The sequence below is a fragment of the Eleutherodactylus coqui genome, chromosome 5 (genome assembly GCF_035609145.1).
Source record: "Eleutherodactylus coqui strain aEleCoq1 chromosome 5, aEleCoq1.hap1, whole genome shotgun sequence".
NCBI lineage: Eukaryota > Metazoa > Chordata > Amphibia > Anura > Eleutherodactylidae > Eleutherodactylus > Eleutherodactylus coqui.
In genome coordinates, this window is record NC_089841.1 from 16,587,708 (window position 1) to 16,608,282 (window position 20,575).

General features: G+C 45.5%; 2 protein-coding genes across 2 annotated transcripts in view; both read left to right on the forward strand.

The window, feature by feature from the left end:
• Positions 1-20,575, forward strand: part of LOC136628705 (zinc finger protein 665-like) — an 841,644-nt gene that overhangs the window by 448,085 nt on the left and 372,984 nt on the right. The gene's annotated exons all lie outside the window — the stretch shown is intronic.
• The window catches only part of LOC136629047 (oocyte zinc finger protein XlCOF22-like), a 95,309-nt gene continuing 81,430 nt past the window's right edge, over positions 6,697-20,575 (forward strand). The window contains exon 1 of the mRNA XM_066605170.1: positions 6,697-7,071. The gene's annotated coding sequence lies outside the window, so the exon portion shown is untranslated. The remainder of the gene's footprint in view (positions 7,072-20,575) is intronic.

Here is a 20,575-nt window from a genome sequence, read left to right on the forward strand (position 1 = left end):
CACCAAAGGTCCCCATAGACCTCTCTACATAATTGCATTGGAAAAACAACACTTTTGGAATAATTAGACGTTGGAACTAATTAGACATTTCAATCAGTGCGTTAGTTTGCCGTACGCAAATGAACATGTAAAATACATCAATGCAAAGGCATTCTCCTGGCAAAAGCTGTTGCTGTCCTATCCTCATGGTGGGTCATCAGTAGTTAATCGCCGGTAGTCCTGAGGCGCTGGTGCCCAGAGATGTCCCAATTGCCCGACTCGCTCTCAGTGCGGCGGGCAGAACATGCACCATAGGGTACGGGGGAGGAAGTGGCCTGGCTGGCTTCCTTCCATTGAAATCAATGGGAGCTGAAGCTGCTGGTACACTTACACGGCCGTCCCTGATGTCAGAAGAGGAAGTGCTGGAAATATAATAGCCAGCTTCAGCTCCCTTTGATTTCAGGCCACTTCCTCCACCATCCACTATGACACACATGACCTGAGCGGTGGGTCACCAGCAATTAACTATTGATGGCCTGTCCTGAGAATAGACAATCGATAATTTTTGCTTGGAAACCCCTTTAAAAGAACACTGAAACATCTTGTTCTAAATTGCTTCTGGCAGTTTTGATACTACTGGTGTGGGAAAGGGGGACACAATCTTCTCAAGTGCAATTAGGCAGCAATCTTCATTTCATTAAAGAGTTTAGCCAGCAAAAGCAAGTTATCTCTATTCCCATTATATGCAATAACTTGCAGACCAGTAGGGACCTGACCACTAGGACCACCACCACTCTTGAGAACTGGACTCTGGCATGTCCTGAACTTGGATCAGTTATGGTTGCTCATAAGAATGCCACTCCATTCACAATAGGATTGCCAGAGGTAGACAAATGCTTGAACTCAACTATCTCTGGCGGACCCATTGAAATAAATGGAGGGGCACTATACATATGTGACTGCGTCAACCCTCACTTCAGAATGTGCCTAAGCCCTGCTCCTGGGTTCAGTAGGGTACCAGTGGTTGAACCTGTCCTATGGATAAGTTTATGTACTGTGTTATTGGTGGACACAGAAAATACCTTGGATATAGTTCCTGCCACTAGGAGGCAGACACTAAGGAAATGAAGAGTTGACTCCTCCTACCAGCTATACCCCTCCTGTAGCCACTCAGCTAAATCAGTTTTAGCTTTGTTTCCTGAGCAGGCAAAACCTCCTGCTGCAGGTCTTCAGGATCCTGGAGTTTCTTGGACTCTTTGGGTTTACAGGGTGACAGAATCCCCTACTAATCCACTGAGAAGGAAGACCACAGTTGCCCTTAACTTACCTATTTCTTGAAGGCAAGGTGGAACAGAGAAGGCCTATCTTTTTTGATCCCTGAGCTCCCCCACCAAGGGGAGTGGAAAAACAGCAAAGGATTAGACTGGATTTTGATGCCACAGCATCTGCCATTCTCCCTGCAGAAGGAAGGTATGAGGGCCATTCTTCCTGTTCTTTCTATCCCCCTTCCCTGGTTCCCACTTCCTGGTTTCCTTGCGCCCCAGTGGGAGGTAGACCCAAGTGCAGTTACCTTGCTCGGAGGAGTCTTTTCCCTGAGGGCTGGCTTTTCCTGGGCTGCGCTGTATTTATGGGGAGTTTCAACTGCTTTCCGGGCCTGACGATCATGCGATCACTACCAGTCATTGCAACCATGCAACAAACTTTGGTGGTGAGTAACTCATTTCCAATGTCCGCTCTACTCTGGTCCACTCCCGTTCCAGTCTGCCTGGCCTCCTTCAGTTCGTCCCCATTCCAGCATGACCACACTCGCGATTTCCAATGATCGATCCTGCCTCCAGTTTCCTGCACCTTTCATTCCGAGTACCTTTTCTTTGTGGCTCCTCTGTTCCTCAGGTCGGGGGGACCTACTGGACCCAGGTAACCTATCCCAGGGACATCCACTGCCATGCCCTTACAATGTCCTTAACCTGAATAGGCATGCTTTCTTTGTGACGGTTACAGACTTTACAAAAGCCTCCAGATCCACAGTGAAGATGCTGGGCATCCAGCCAGAACCCAGCTGAAAGGTCCAATGCTGAGGAATTGTTTTTACTGGAATGCACATATAACTGGACCTCAGAATGAAAAAGTCCTCAAGATTGCATACATCGTCACCTCCACCTAGCCCCCACATGCAGCATCCCACTTCTCAATCCCCTCTCGGAATAGCTCCCACTCCAAGGATAAAATATCAGATTCTGACTGTTCCTTCAATGAGGAACAGTCTTCCAAAGTTTCTGAAGTGGTAGACTCTCTCCTAGTGACAGTCAAAAAGACGTTCCATGTGCAAGACCAAGATTCCTTTGCCACACCAGAGTACCTCTAATTCAGACGTCCTAAACATTTGCACAAGACATTCCTCACTCATGCTGAATTTAAGGAGGTCGTGATCCACATTTCCTCAAGCTTAAGTCCTCTCTTTTTTTTCGTGATTAGCACGGCATTTTGAATGCCTCGCTAATCGCGATATAACGCTTACATTGATTTTAATAGTGCCATGCAGAAATGCGCTCAAAAATGGTGTTCTCAAACGCTGCAATTTTTTGTTTTAGCACTGTATGCTCTATTTTTGTGCATTCGATTCACAATTGTGGTAAAATGCCATGTTCGAAACACGGCATTTTACTGTGCGAGATGTGTGTGAGAGTGGTTCTGAGGAATCATTTAAAGAGTGATCCTCTTCATCATCTGATGCTCAAGCGTCTCACTAGTCCAAATACAATACCTTGCGCCTGGCAGATGCGTCATCTTTTAAGATGCACAAAAGATGGCTGGAATGCTTCGCCAAGTCATCTTTCGAGGCAACTGAGTTGGCGCTTCGGCCCCCTTTTTGCTTCTTCTTGGGTTAGTAATCACTGAGGCAGAGGGGACTCCATATTCAAAATTACCCTTCATAGATAAGCACCCTTACGTAGATGTGACAAACAAAAAGACACTCAGTATCCCCCAGGGTCAATAGCCAGGGTCGCTCATAATAGCTTTTTACAAGTACCCACTCATTGGGGAGACCAACAAAGAAACCTTTTTAATTCCTTCCATTGTTCCATTCCACACCCTTCAGAGTTTTGTCATTCCCTTCAGGACAGAAAATAATGATCATTTTTTTAAACCACACCCTTCCTGACATCCCCAACCTACCCTTCATTGGCAAAGTTCTCCTCTGTATGAAAGGCTGTCCCTACCCCGGTCATCCAGGGTGGGGGCCATCTCGTTCTATTCAGGAACGTTTGGTTTGCTCACTTCCGAGATTCCTGTGTGTGCGATATTGTCTCTTTGGTATACACGATAGATTTTCATTCAAACCCCCAGACCAATTTTTTTGCTTCTTACTCACTGTTCGATCCGATCAGACTTTCCCCATACTGTTGAGCCATTCAGTATTTTCTCAACCAAGCTGTCATCATCTCCATTCCTTCTCACAAATGTTTTACTAGATTGAACTCCAAACTCTTTGTTTCCAAAAAAGACATATTGGTTTGTCCGATGCTAGATCTGAAGCTCCCTGATCTCTATGTAAAGGTCTGCCATTGTCATATGGATTCCATCCAAGTGGTGATTGCTTCTATGGATCAAGATGAAAATATATTGTCAATAGACCTCACAGATGCCTGTCTCCACATCCAAATTCACAAGTCCCACCAGTGCTTTCTTCAGTTCATAGTTCAATCAAATAATTTCCAGCTGCCATTAAGCCTAGCAACAGCTCCTCGAGTGTACACCAAGGTTCTATCAGCTCTTGCTACTTCATTTCTGTGGGATTGTGACCATCCCTTACCTGGACGACATACTGATCAAGACTTCATACCTCAGGGACAACGATTAGAGCCTCAAGATAGTGCTGGATACTCTCAGGCATTTCAGATGGACCATTAATCGTCTGAAGTCCAATCTAACCTCATCGAGACAGCTAACCTTTTTTCACCTATACCTTCAGGGGAAGGTAGAGCTTTCAAGGGATAAACTTGCTCTTCTCCAACAATGCGTCCACATGCCTGTTTCCACTCGCAAGGGCATGCGGGTGCTGGGGCTAATGGTATCTGCATTTGAGGCAGTCCTGTATGCGCAATTGTACACTCGACCACTTCAAAAAGCCATCATAACCAGCTGGAACACATTGCAGAAATTTATTGATTGGCCCTCAATCCTGCCCTCCTTTGGTGGCTGATGTCACCCAAACACTCTCACAGGAGGTCTCCCCTCCCTCTCCGCTGGAAAGTGATAACCATGGACACCAGTCTCTTAGGACTTGGGAGGGGGAAACTTCGTCAGCTTGACAGTTTAGGGACAACTGTCCAACTATGAGTTGTCCCTGCACATGAACATATTGGAAATCCGAGCCATCCACCTGTCCCTGACCTATTTGTTCCAGATTCTGGCCAGTCACCCTATCCATGTCCGTGTCACATACAGAAACTACCAGGGCAGCACAAGAAGCACAACAGAAATGATGAAGCTGAAGAAATCCTCCACTGGGTGGTGGCACATGTCCTTGACATTTCAGCTATTTACATCCTGGGAGTGAAAAATTGCTGGATTTCCTCATCAGAGAAACAATAGGACCAAAGGTGTAGTCTCTACATGAGGAAGTTTTTGCGGACATTTGCGCTTTATGGGGCAGTCTAGATGTGGTTTTGATGGCATCCAGGCTCAACAGTCAGTTCCTGCTCTTTGTGATCCACAAGCATTGTCAGTGGACAACCTAGCAATCCCATGGAACTAGTTCTCTATCATGTACGCTTTTCCACTGAACCTTTTATCCCACAGTCTCAAGAAAGTCAAGATGGAGGGCATCTCAATGATCCTCATAGCGCCAGACTGGTCACATTGTCCTTGGCACGCTGGTCTTGTGTCCCTACTGCCCGACACACCCCAGCCCCCGCCACTCAGACAGAATCTGCTGCAGCAGGGAGTGGCACATGCTGCTCCTCCTTACTATCTCCCATCAGTACTTTGGGACCTCAATTTGGTCTTAGATGCATTATAATTGTTTTTCTTTGAGCCAATTCATGACGTTTTTCTTTGTCTGTTGCCTTGGAAGGTGGCCTTCCTGATTGCCATCACCTCCATCCGCTGCATCTCCAATTGCCATATTATCATAGAGATCTCTCTTTCTGGTACTTCATCAGGACAAGACGGTCCTCCCACCCATTGTTTGGGGATCCACTTGTTTCTCTGTTCTGAGATTCCCCCTTCACTTCTTTGTTGAGTTTTCTGTTGTTTTCAGTTATATTTCAGTTAGTCTTTTGGCTTTTCCTCTTCTAATTCTTCTGTACCAACTGATTTAGCTGAAGGAGGGCTATAGCTGGTAGGAGGAGTCATCTCTTCCTTTATTGATTGTCCGCCTCCTTGTGCTGGAGCCATAGTCAAGGTCTCTGCTGTGTTCCTTAGAAAAGGATTTTATGGTGAGCAAAAAAAAATGTCTATTTTTATATATATATATATATATATATATATATATATATATATATATATATATATATATATATATATATATATATATATATATAAATAGTATTTATTTTTATATTCATATCAGTGCATCCAGAAAACTAATTTATTTTACACTTTGAACAGTTAAACCAATTATTGGCAGAATTGCTATTTTTGATCACCTCCATCCTTTCAGAAAAAAGGATTTAAAAAAGGATCAAAAACTCCAATGTGCACTAAAATGCTCCCAACAACATCTACAGCTCAGCCTGCAAAGTGCAAGGAGTCACACAGACCCAAAAGGAAAAATGAAACCGTGTGAACCTTAGAATTTAATGATGCAAAAGCAAATTTTTAAAATGTTGACTTTTTAAACAAAACAAAACTTTATAAATCTGGAATCACTGTAGCCTGACACGGAGAATAAAGTGAACACGTTATGTTACAGCAGGAAAAAACAATTGTCAAATCTTTTCAATTCTAAACGGTGGAGAGTTGTTTTTTTTTTTTTAGATAAAATTTTCCACCCATTATACAGCACATTAAATAACATCATTAAAAATGGCCACCTGCCACATAATACAAGCCTTCATCAGCCTGGTTCTGTGATAAAGGGAACCTGTGAGGAGTCTTACACTCCCCGAACTACAGGCAGCCTAATATCCTGACCGGCGCCCACATTACAGACATCTACAGTATGTTCTCTGGGACACTGCAGGGTTATACATGAGCAATTATCCAAAGACCAGCAAGGAATGTGGAGAAGAGTCATGGGGGCGGGTCCCTGCAGACCTGGTCACATTTGGTCTGCCTGTCAATATCTAACAATTAGGCATCACAAAACTCCTGCCATCAATTTATGTGGTTTTTATATTGGCTCATCTTCTCTCCATTCAGGTCGTACAAAGTAGGATCCTCTGATATCTTTATATAACATCATATTCCAGATTCACCGTTCAGGATGGAGGAGGACAGAAAGAAGATGGTGAAACGTATGTTAAATCTAACCATAGAGATACTCCTCAAGCTTACTGGAGAGGTGAGAGATTCTGATGATGTCACATTACATCATTCGTATCTATAGTAATAACAGATGATGTCACTGGAGAGGAGAGGGATTCTGATGATGTCACATTACATTATTCTTATCTATGGTAATAACAGATGATGTCACTGGAGAGGGGAGAGATTCTGGAAATGTCTGTAGTGATATTTATTAATGTCTCCCCATATACAGAATTACACAGTAGTAAAGAAGACCTCTAGTGATGGCTGTCGGGCCCCTGTGTGTGATGAACAGAGTAGACCCCTGAGCCCAATCACGGGGCCCCCACTGCACCCCCTGGCACATGAGGACATCAATGTACAGAAGATTCTAGAACTCACCAACAAGATGATTGAGCTGCTGACTGGAGAGGTGACGCTGCAGGGAATGCTGGGACATTATACAGTAACAGCACTGGAGGCTTCTGGGTGATGACTGTATATTGTGTTGTCAGGTTCCTATAAGGTGTCAGGATGTCGCTGTCTATTTCTCCATGGAGGAGTGGGAGTATTTAGAAGGACACAAGGATCTGTACAAGGAGGCCATGATGGAGACCCGCCAGCCGCTCCCATCACCAGGTAATAGACAGGACTAAATGTTCATACATATCTTGCTGATACACTATTTATATATCCTGGTTTATCTTGTGATCTTATATGTCTTGCATGCTGATATCTTTCTTCATCTCTTTGATGTCTTTTTTTGAACAATCCCTTTTTATTGAGAGATAATAATTGAGATGTGAATCATTCATAACATAATGAGCCGCAGTACATATCAATACCAACTTGGTTGGAATGGACCCGCAGGTCCAACATGTAAGAATTATAACAGTAGGATGACTTGTCAGGTTGTGCTTATTAAGGTAAATAACAAATCCTGTATATTGGTTAGAAGGCTCTGAAGGACAATGCTGATGGACATCATTGTGAACAAGTCGTCTCCTGGAGAGAGTTTCATTGTCCCTTCTGAAACGGGTCGTTAGCAGATCTAGTGTGAGCCTTTCTACCATCAACTTAAACTTCTGTAGTCCGATACCCCCATAAACTACATCTAGAGAGGAACGACTTGTGATGTGATATAAGTAGAACATATAAATCAGAGCTTGTGACCCGGCTGGGCCAAGATACACCTCTGTGGTATTCCTGCTGGAGGTGTTTGTGCGGGTCGGTTCAGGCCCCTATACATAAGGGGCCGCCATCACTTAGACTTTCTAAGAATTTAAAATCGTATTTGTAGCAGATTGATGTCTACAGTTTGGTAGTCTGGAATAGTTAATTGGAGGCATTCCAACTGTCAACAAGGTATATAAAGGTAGGTAAACTAATCCTTCAGTCTGTCAGTGAGAGACGGGCCACAACGCCAACAACTTAAACAGTACTTTTCTGTAAACCAAGTTCTTAAGAAAAAGGAAATGCAACCCCCTTCCCACTAGGAGTGCACCCATGTAGCCCACATACATTGTTAAGATGGGCTGAGCAAACATCCCTTGGTTCCTGGTAAGATGGACACGCAGACCCACTCTCAGCCAACCACAGAGGTACACGGAAATATAGGATCGAACTCCGCTTATCCTGGTTTGTTACATAGCGCTGATATTTGTTAATAATGATAATCTAGTGGCATCGAGCCTTCTATGTTCACATTGGTAGTGTAACTCCCTTTCTTCTAGCAGTCCCCAAGCCTGCACTACTTAATATCTAAACTAGGTTTCTTCCCTTGCCTATTTTACCAGCATCTGTTTTACATAAACAAGACTAATCACCTTCAAGGTCCTACAGCCAGTCAGGGGGAACAGAAGCAATTGTGGTATATTCTGCTGAAAGTGTGTAATTAAATCCAAGTTGAGTTAAAATTGAGAAGAAGTTTTTTGCCAATCAGAATATTATCTTTTTGAGTCGGCCATGTGACTCCTCAATATCTTAGGTTGGTAGAAACTACAGAGCAGAGCTGAAGCTCCTTAACATAATCACAAACAGGAAGTATGGGCAAAGAAAAAGAAAATCAATGAGCAGGTCGTTGTATTCGAACCACAGTCTCTCAACCCGTCACGGAACAGCAACTAGAATTTTTTTAGTGAGATGTAAATGTTTAGGGTTTCTAGTTAATTTAATGAGCTGCTTGGTATAAGAGTTCAATATGAGCCAAGTTTGTGATCTTAGCCCCTTTGATAATATTGTGGGCTGTCAGGGAACCAAGCCCTGGCCATGGACTTAATGATCTAAGTGGTTTGTTAGCTAAACTAGAGGGAATTAGGGGCGCAGGTGTCCTTGGTGAGAGTTTAGGGCATATTCACCATTTTCTAATCGAAGGAAGCACATAACTTTAATCGTGGCCTTCATAATAGGGATAAGTACTTGAGGTCTGTATAAGGGAAAGTTGTGGGCCCAAAGGAGATGTCCCTCCTGGTTCAACAAAGTTCTCTCCAAGTTAATTGAGCATGAGGCCAGTCTGAGATTCACCATGGAAACTCATCTGGTGATGTGGATCGCCTTGTAGTATAGGAGTATATTCGGAAGCCTAAACCTCCCTGTGTTTTTTTTTTTTTTGGTTTAAGTAAGAGAATGCTAGACGCACGGCTCATCGGAGCTGTTAACCTTTTAAATAGCACTTTCAATTCTGACAGCGTCATTTAAATCCGCCGGCTATTGTTTTGAGGGCCCGTATTCCCCCCACAATAAGATTGCAGGGAGCTCCTCCCCGCCGCCTCCCCTTCCCCCCCCCCCCCCCCCCCCTCCCCTGAGCCTGCTCGGACGAGAATGCAGTTACTCGAGAAGAGCGATGCTCGCTCGAGTAACTGCCTTATCCTAGCGTGCTCGCTCATCTCTAGTATTTACCTTTTGTTTGCGCAGAAAATTTTATGAAGTCATGGTTACTTCAGAGGAATAAAATATGTATACACATAGAGGAGCAATAGATTATTTTCAGGCTGCATGTACTGATTTCCCTCTGCAGAATGTGCAACTCCTCCTATTCTCCTCACTTATTGCCCTTAAAGATAACTCCCCTGCAGTCCATGGCTGCTTCCTTATGTAATATACAGCCTTTCAGTATATATACACACAGAGGTCAGTTATATTCTCCTCAGTATATATACACACAGAGGTCAGTTAAATTCTCCTCAGTATATATACACACAGAGGTCAGTTATATTCTCCTCAGTATATATACACACAGAGGTCAGTTGTATTCTCCTCAGTGTATATACACACAGAGGTCAGTTGTATTCTCCTCAGTGTATATACACACAGTGGTCAGTTGTATTCTCCTCAGTGTATATACACTCAGTGGTCAGTTGTATTCTCAGTATATATACACACAGTGGTCAGTTGTATTGTCCTCAGTATATATACACACAGTGGTCAGTTGTAGTCTCCTCAGTATATATACACACAGTGGTCAGTTGTAGTCTCCTCAGTATATATACACACAGTGGTCAGTTGTAGTCTCCTCAGTATATATACACACAGAGGTCAGTTGTATTCTCCTCAGTGTATATACACACAGTGGTCAGTTGTATTCTCCTCAGTGTATATACACACAGTGGTCAGTTGTATTCTCCTCAGTGTATATACACACAGTGGTCAGTTGTAGTCTCCTCAGTATATATACACACAGTGGTCAGTTGTATTCTCCTCAGTATATATACACACAGTGGTCAGTTGTATTCTCCTCAGTATATATACACACAGTGGTCAGTTGTATTCTCCTCAGTATATATACACACAGTGGTCAGTTGTATTCTCCTCAGTGTATATACACACAGTGGTCAGTTGTATTCTCCTCAGTGTATATACACACAGTGGTCAGTTGTATTCTCCTCAGTGTATATACACACAGAGGTCAGTTGTATTCTCCTCAGTGTATATACACACAGAGGTCAGTTGTATTCTCCTCAGTATATATACACACAGTGGTCAGTTGTATTCTCCTCAGTATATATACACACAGTGGTCAGTTGTATTCTCCTCAGTATATATACACACAGTGGTCAGTTATATTCTCCTCAGTGTATATACACACAGAGGTCAGTTATATTCTCCTCAGTGTATATACACACAGAGGTCAGTTATATTCTCCTCAGTATATATAGACACAGAGGTCAGTTATATTCTCCTCAGTATATATACACACAGAGGTCAGTTGTATTCTCCTCAGTATATATACACACAGTGGTCAGTTGTATTCTCCTCAGTATATATACACACAGTGGTCAGTTATATTCTCCTAAGTGTATATACACACAGAGGTCAGTTATATTCTCCTCCGTGTATATACACACAGAGGTCAGTTATATTCTCCTCAGTATATATACACACAGAGGTCAGTTGTATTCTCCTCAGTGTATATACACACACAGTCTCCTCTCACAACAACCAAACCCTCTGCGAATCTAGCAGGAGCGCAGAGTAACCACGGGATCTGATTTTGGTTTAGGGTGTAGAGGTTGGCAAAATAAATCCTGCTGTTTGCAATCGTGCTCTTTACCTCTGCCACTGGGATCTCAATTCATATGTGCTATGAAACCATTTGCTATAAATGTAGAAATGGGGTTGAGTTGTATAGTTGTGTCTTAGATGAGTTTCCTGTGAGTTGAACAGTTTAAGGGTACTCCAGCAGGAGGTGGGCCAGCATGGAGGAGATGGTCCCTTCAGTGCCTTAGGTAGGGCGCTCGTTAAGAAGGTCAGACCCAGGCTCCATCTCCCACGTGTGTATATGGGGAGTATGTGGATGCACTCCATAAACATTGAGTAGACCCCCGAGACTTTATATACATTTTGCATAATGAAAATTTGATACTATCATGCAAATTGTAGTATTTCTATGTGTTCTAAACCTTGTAGGTGAGCAATTATTCACACAGACCCAAGTTTAGTTTTTTGTTAAAAAGCATCTGTATCAGATAACTTGGTGTTCAAGCAGATCAGCTGCATCACCCCGGTCAGAGGCACTTGAACCATGGGCTAATAAAGTCTATTGAATACATTTAATTCCGCTGTCTGGAGTGCTGCTATTGGACTATTTTGAGGATCCAGTTCCCTTAAGGCGAGCACCAGTATTTTCCTAAACTCCAAGCAATTGTTTTGTGTTGTGGTGAGTGCTGCTGACGATTGGTGGACTATTCAGTCTCTTGCATTGTTGAGGTGCTTATATTTTCTATTATGGAGCAGCGAGTGAGGAACCACTGTGTAAACAGGTGTGACTTGGGGCGAAACCTTAGGGTGTTATCCTGCTGACTCCCTGAGCTTTAGCCTTTAGCCCTTGTACAGGAATCTGGCACTTTGGCGGAGAGCCCGACAGGCCACTGCCTCTTGCAGTAAAATAAAATAAATCTTATCTCTATAGACCCAATGTATTCTGCAGCGCTTTCAGTGGGAATTCTTTTTTGGAAGTCAATTTTTTTTTCTGCACAAGGGTACAACGGCGCCTGGAATTTATTCAGTTGTGCCCTGAAATCCAACGGGTGGTCCCTCCATTACAGGTCTAGCCGTGTGTCCTGTAAGAAGATTGGGGCTACAATGGGGATATTGCTGAAAAACTAGTGCTATAATATTGGGGGTGCGTCCCCCAGTTTTTCCTTCTTGAAACAAATGAAACTGTCATTAAAGTGACATTTATGAAAATAATTACATTTTATTAGTTTTTCACATGCTTTTTAACTTTTGCAAAAAAAACTGTGGGATCAGAATGCTCAGTACACACCTAGCTAAATGGACTAAGGGGTCTAGATTTCTCAATGGGGTCGTTCTATCATTTTGGCACCTTGATGACTCCACAAGAGAGCAGTGGGACCTGAAATGTATTCAGTTGTGCCATGAAATCCAATAGGTGTTCCCTGCATTGCAGGCCGAGCCATGTGTCCTATAAGCAGAATGGGGCTACAATGGTTATGTTTCTGAACACGGGCAAACGGGGGGATCCATTTTTTAGGTGCAAGTCTTCATTCATATGTGTGCTGTACAAAAAAAACAGTTTTTAAATGGGGTCATTTGTGGGGGTTCTCTATCGTTTTGGCCGCTCATGGACTCTACAAGTGGGACCTTAAACAACTTCAAACAAAATGTCTGTTCTGAAAGCCTCCGGCTGCTTCTTTCAGTTTGGCATCCAGACAAAAGATTAGGCCCACAATGGGTATATTTCTGAAGACAGGACAAACAGGGGTATCTATTTTGGGGTGCAAATCCTCATTTTCATGGAAACGGAACAATTATTTTTTACATTCCTCTAAATACTTGACCAAAATGTCCTCCTTTTAGATTATTTTTATATTGACCATATATCTGAGATACGGCCATCCACAATATGGAGTGCTCATAAAGCTTATATTAGGGGGCATTTTATAAGCTTCGACGTTGCAGATATGTTGATGCCTAACCTCCAAGATCAGCTACATAGAAATATGAACATGCATTGTGGAAAATTAAAACCAGGTTAAAGGAGTGTAAACATGTGACCCAAAGAAGCAGGAGGATCAGGAGTCAGTCAGCACCCATACTGCTCGGGAACCAGTAGCAGGTTCTCATGCGGGAGAACAATGAAGAGGTACAGCAAGAAATGGCTTTGCCCATAAAGAGCTGTGTAATAAGCACACATAATCCTCTTGGATGGAGAAAAGAAAGTGCTGTTGTGAAGAAGAAAAAGTAGAGTGGTGGTTATGGGGGATTCCCTATTGAGAGGAACGGAGGCCGCTGTCTGCAGATCTGACATAACCCCATGAAAGCTGTGCTGTCTTCCAGGTGCACAAATCATTGATGTGTCTAATAGGCTATCAAGGCTAGCCATTCCTACTAAAACATTTAGGGAAAAATGACACCAAAAAAGGACCTTGAAACTATCTGCAGAGACTTTGAAGACCTTGGAAAGAAGGTGAACGAACTTGGAGCTTAGGTAGGCTTCTCATGGAACAGGAAGATGGAACAGGATTCTAGAAGTGAACAACTGACTTCAGTGGTGGCGTCAGCAAAGATTTGGATTTCTAGACCATGTAGTGAATTACCTATATAATGGACTGCTTGCTAGAGACGGGTTGTACCTTAGAAAAACAGGTAAACATATTTGGCAGGCACCCTGCTACACTCATCAGCAGAGCTTTAACCTAGAACAGTATGGGAAAGGAAATGAAAGGCCATGTAAACATATAGAGCTCAGGAATACATTTGAGAACCTTGCTATTAGAAGTGGAACGAAAGAACAAAGACAAAAAATACAGAAGGAAAGTAGAGGAGCAAGAGACACCGATCACAAACTAAAATTAGAGATGAGCGAGCACGCTCAGATAAGTCAGTTACTCGAGTGAGTCTCACTCTTCTCGAGTTAGGCCACCTGCAGACGGCCGGGTCGGACCCGGCTGCGGGAATTCTCACAGCGGGACCCAACTTGAGCCCCTGCAGAGAGCAGCGCAGCACCCACCTGCTCCCGCGGCTCTGGCTCTTTCATGTGCCGGCGCATGCGCAGACCGAAGCCCGCGGCCGGGGAGTGATGTTTCTGTGCTGGGCTCTGCGAGCCCCACGCAGACATAGAGCATGCCACGGTTTGTTACCTGCGTGTGATTGCGCACAGACAAACTGCGGCCGGCTGCCTAGGATTGCATTTTCTAACGCAATCCTATGGCAGCTTCCACGGGCGGAAATTCTGCGGGAAATACGTTACAAAGAACGTCCACAAAGAACACAAAAAAGCATACCCCCAAACAATGCAGGACAGTGAGCATGACTCCAGGCACAGTTAGATGGAAAAGACTAGAGATGAGCGAACGTACTCGGATAAGCACTACTCGTCCGAGTAATGTGCCTTATCCGAGTACCGCTGTACTCGTGCTGAAAGATTCGGGACGCTCCACTGCTGACAGGTGAGTCGCAGCGGGGAGCGGGGCAGAGCGGGCGGGAGAGAAGGAGAGAAAGATCTCCCCTCCGTTCCTCCCCGCTCTCCCCTGCAGCTCCCCGCTCCGCAGCGCGTTCCGAATCTTTCAGCACGAGTACAGCGGTACTCGGATAAGGCACATTACTCGGACGAGTAGTGCTTATCCGAGTACGTTCGCTCATCTCTAGAAAAGACCTGTCCCTTACCAAGTAGGGAAATGGGGAGCCCCTGCCTAAAAGCAGAGTAATTGTCATAAGGACAGACCTGCTGTCTTCACCTGGGCTCTGAAAATCCCTGACAGGAATGACTAGAGAGGTGCACTGACACAGCAAAGCAAGACAACTAACTGAATAGGAAGATTTTCACCCAGGCCAGAGGCTCAAACCAACCACTGAATAAACAGCAAGAAGAAAAGGGAGAGGTAGGAATATAAAGCCCTCTACATCTGCTGATAGGTAGAGCAGCTAGGCAACCGCACCCCAAACACTCTCTCAAGGTATAATACATAGGAATGGAGGGGAAACAGATCAAATTTGCAGACGCCACAAAACTAGGAGGAATAGCTAACATTAGGGAAGAGAGAGTGTATTCAAAAAGAATTAGAAAAGCTTAAACAGTGGGTGGCGACTAACAGAATCATATTTAACAAGGAGAAATGCAAAGTTCTACATCTGGGCAAGAAAAATGAAAAAGCACATACAGAATGGGAGGAATTGGGCTAAGCAGCAACACATGTGAGAAAGACTTGGGTATACTAACAGATTACAGACTGAACATGAGTCAACAATGTGATGCAGCAGCAAAAAAAGGCAAACGCAATACAGGGATTTATTAAGAGAAGCATAGATCTAGATCACATGAGGTAATTGGCCTCCTCTGCTCTTAGTCAGACCCCATTTGGAATATTGTGTCCAGTTTTGGGCACTATGGTTTAAAAAAATACATAGACAAACTGGAGCAAGTTGAGAGAATAGCCACCAGTATGGTGAGCGGTCTGCAAATCATGTCCTATGAGGAATGGTTAAAGAATCTGGGAAGGTTTAACTTGCAAAAAAGAAGGCTGAGAGGAGACTTAATAGCCGTCTACAAATACCTGAAGGGCTGTCACAGTGCAGAGGGATCAGCCCGATTCTCATCTGCACAAGGAAAGACTAGAAGCAATGGGATGAAACTGAAAAGGAGGAGACACATTAGATATTGGAAAAAAGTTTCTCACAGTGAAGGTGATCAATGAGTGGAACAGGTTACCACGGGAGGGATGATTTTAGTGAATCCTGCATTAAGCAAGAGGTTAAACTTGATGACCCTAGAGGTCCCTTCCAACTCTTCCATTCTAGGAGTTTATGACTATAGCTATTGCCCACGCTTCACTTTATAATCTCTGAGACGACCCATCAACTCCCCAACTCTCTACTGTGGTGACATCAAACTTTTATAATTCCATTTTGCTCTTTAAGGTGATCAGTGCAGGTCTGACTGTTGGGACCTCTGTTGAACCCCAAAGCTACGGTCCCATGACAATGAATGCATCAGCAGCCGTTTATACAATATTTTAATGGGAGCATCGGAGATAGCGGAGTGCTTGAACAAGATTAGCGCCACTCTCCCATAAAAATGGACCAGAGTACCGGATCAAATAGTTTTCCCCTATCCCGTTGATGGGTTTAACTCTGTGTTGCCAGAACCCCCTTTAGCCCATCAGAATGTTTTTGGAGTGTGGGAGTAAACTGGATTATCAGGAGGAAACTCGAGCAAACAAGGGGAGAGCATACAAACTTTAGGCAGATGTTACCCCAGGACCCCAGTGCGGCAAGGCAACCGGACTAAACAGGAAATCACTGTTCCGCCCTACTTATATTTAGTTTTCTCTTTATTTTATTTGTAGTTTACACTTTGCCACTCTGTGTGACCATCAGATGGCTAAAACTATAGTTAGATATCATATGACAAATGTTCATTCTACTTGAAATTATTTTCTCCAACTTTCGTCTAATGTATATGAACACCTTTCGGCCGGGGACACATGACGGCACCTTGGCCTCGTTTTGCATCCATAATATGGACATTGATCTCAATCGGATTGTGGATCTCCTGACCTGAACTCCAAGAATCATAGGTAATGCCCAGAGTTTGGGTCAGGAAACGCACGTTCAGCCTAGGACATGTGTCTGACATACGGTCATGATTACCAATCCTTGTAATAAGTGAAATCTCCTATTCCTCCGACTGGTGGGTGGATATATTAAGGGTTTTCATTGTAGCGTCTTGTTTCTTTTACGTCTGGGAGTCAGTAGGTCGAGGTCTCTGGAAGTTTTTTTTTTTTTTTTTTTTTTTGCTGCCCACTTTTCCAGTCTCCGATTTTTTTTGCCCATGCCTTGTTCGATAATTGGTGTGATTTTTGAACTGTGTAAAATGGCACATACTTCTGTGGACCTGATCACTAAAACGATAACACATTAGGCCACCTTCACGTGACCGTAATTGAGTGCATATTTGCATGCGTAATACGCAGAGAATAGATCCCATTGATTTCAATAGGTTGATTCACATTTCCATATTTTGCATGCGCATCTTGGTCACTCAACTCCCCCCCTCCTGAAAAAACTTTTTGGGTGTTTGCACCCCCTTTTTGTGTAATTGCCCTTGAAAAAGAACATATTTGGAATTAATTAGATATTTCCATCTGTGCATTTGTTTGCACGCAAATGAAGGTGCCTTGCAGGCACAAAAAATACAGTAAAATACAAAAATCTATGCGTAAAAAAAGCATCATTCCTTCACCAAAAATGTAGCAGTCAGGCATGTGCTCAAATGCACTTCTGCCCATGTGAAGCTGGCCTTAAAGGAATTTTCCAGGCAAAAACTGATAATGTCTTCTCCTCAGTGTAGGTCATCGTTAATCACATGGAATCCTGAGTGACTGGCTGCTGGTGGTATCCCTATTGCCCGGCTCAGTGCAGCAGGCAGGACATGCACCATAGGAGATGGGGGAGGAAGTGGCCTGGCTTGCTTTACTTCCATTGAAATCAATGGGAGCTGAAGCTGCTGGTCTACTTACACCACCGTGTTTGAGGAATGTTTTTAACAATTTGAGTTGAAAACAGAAAAATTCCAATTTTTCCAGTAATATTTAGGTTTAGCCCCAGATTTTTCGTTTTTACCAGGAACTACAGAAAAAAAGTACCCCATGATGTGTTACTCAATTGCTCCAATGCAAGGAAAGCTGGGGGGGGGGGGGGGGGGGCATTATGGGGGCTCAGTTTTGTTGTCCTTCCTTTCATAAATTCAGAACTTATGGGTGTACCCTGATGTGCTCTCGCACAGCTTGTACATTTTCTCGCCATACCATGCCCTCTTACTGGGCAGGTACTCGCAGGATTTAATCCTCCCTTTGAAATGCACCAGGGACTTGTCTACAGAAATATTTTTTCTCTGGCGTGTACGCCTGAGCAAACTTGGAATTAAAATGCTCTATGACTGGCCTGATTTTATATAAGCAATCATAATTGGGGTGATCGCCGGGGGGGATCTGGGGTCTGAAATTCTCAGGGGTAATCCAGTGAGTATCTGATGCATTGCGGTCATCAGAAGTGGCAGTCCTTGGACGCCTGCTCGGAGGTACAGGAAGTTCAGACCCATTTGAGGAGGAGGAGAATAATGCCAGAAAAGTGGGGTCATCCCAACTATCTGAGTCTGACTTTGATGCATTCATGTGAAAGCCTCCTCTGCAGTAAACCTCCCGCGGGCCAAACTACTCTAAAAATTTATTATGCACTCAAAAAAAACTTTTATTAGGTGGGTGATCAGCAACATACCAGAAACTAGAAACTTTTGTGTGGGATACGTCAACACTACGCTGACGAATGAAGGGATGGATAACTATGAAATGGAAACAACATAAACTTTTTTTGGGGAGGGGGGGATACGCTGACGCTACACTGACTAACCACACGCTGCACTAACAGGTTGGTGACTACGAAATGGAAACGCAACAGGAACCTACACTGACTAACTGCATGATACACTGACTAATAACGGGATGGGTGACTACGAAATAGAAACAACAAACTTTTTTTTTTGTTTTTTTTTACACTACGGTGTACACTGATGCTACACGCACTAATCACACGCTACAATAATGACAAGATGGGTGGCTACGAAATGGTAACACAACAGGAACCTTGTTTTTGTCTTGTTTTTTACACTGAGGGATACACTGACACCACACTGACTATCCACATGCTACGTGGACTAATGACTACAATAATTCATACGAAATAGAAATACAGCAGGAACGTTTTTTTACTACACCAATAGGATCAGACAGTATACGACACGACTGCTCGCGGCTACACTGCACGACTGCTCGCGGCTACACTGCGCGACTGCTCGCGGCTACACTGCGCGACTGCTCGCGGCTACACTGCACGACTGCTCACGGCTACACTGCACGATTGATCACGGCTACACTGCACGACTGCTCGCGGCTACACTGCACGACTGCTCGCGGCTACACTGCACGACTGCTCGCGGCTACACTGCACGACTGCTCGCGGCTACACTGCACGACTGCTCGCGGCTACACTGCACGACTGCTCACGGCTCGCGGCTACGCTGCACGACTGCTCGCGGCTACTCTGCACGACTGCTCGCGGCTACACTGCACGACTGCTCGCGGCTACACTGCACGACTGCTCGCGGCTACACTGCACGACTGCTCGCGGCTACACTGCACGACGGCTCGCGGCTACGCTGCACGACTGCTCGCAGCTACTCTGCACGACTGCTCGCGGCTACACTGCACGACTGCTCACGGCTCGCGGCTACGCTGCACGACTGCTCGCGGCTACTCTGCACGACTGCTCGCGGCTACACTGCACGACTGCTCGCGGCTACACTGCACGACTGCTCGCGGCTACACTGCACGACTGCTCGCGGCTACACTGCACGACTGCTCGCGGCTACGCTGCACGACGGCTCGCGGCTACGCTGCACGACTGCTCGCAGCTACTCTGCACGACTGCTCGCGGCTTAACTGCACGGCTGCTCACGGCTCGCGGCTACGCTGCACGACTGCTCGCGGCTACTCTGCACGACTGCTCGCGGCTACACTGCACGACTGCTCGCGGCTACACTGCACGACTGCTCGCGGCTACACTGCACGACTGCTCGCGGCTACACTGCACGACTGCTCGCGGCTACACTGCACGACTGCTCGCGGCTACTCTGCACGACTGCTCGCGGCTACACTGCACGACTGCTCGCGGCTACACTGCACGACTGCTCGCGGCTACACTGCACGACTGCTCGCGGCTACACTGCACGACTGCTCGCGGCTACACTGCACGACTGCTCGCGGCTACACTGCACGACTGATCGCGGCTACACTGCACGACTGATCGCGGCTACACTGCACGACTGCTCGCGGCTACACTGCACGACTGCTCGCGGCTACACTGCACGACTGCTCGCGGCTACTCTGCACAACTGCTCGCGGCTACACTGCACGACTGCTCGCGGCTACTCTGCACGACTGCTCGCGGCTACTCTGCACGACTGCTCGCGGCTACTCTGCACGACTGCTCGCGGCTACGCTGCACGACTGCTCGCGGCTACTCTGCACGACTGCTCGCGGCTACACTGCACGACTGCTCGCGGCTACACTGCACGACTGCTCGCGGCTACACTGCACGACTGCTCGCGGCTACACTGCACGACTGCTCGCGGCTACACTGCACGACTGCTCGCGGCTACACTGCACGACTGCTCGCGGCTACACTGCACGACTGCTCGCGGCTACACTGCACGACTGCTCGCGGCTACACTGCACGACTGCTCGCGGCTACACTGCACGACTGCTCGCGGCTACACTGCACGACTGCTCGCGGCTACACTGCACGACTGCTCGCGGCTACACTGCACGACTGCTCGCGGCTACACTGCACGACTGCTCGCGGCTACACTGCACGACAGTTGACCACTACACTGCCGGTGACAGCTCCGCTAGGCGACAGGTGACTGCTCCGCTACACGACAGATGACAGCTCTACTAGACGACAGGTGACTGCTCTGCTACACGACAGATGACAGCTTTACTAGACGACAGGTGACCGCTTTACTAGGCGACAGGTGACCACTCCACTAGGCGACAGGTGACAGCTCCACCAGGCGACAGGTGACAGCTCCACCAGGCGACAGGTGACAGCTCCACCAGGCGACAGG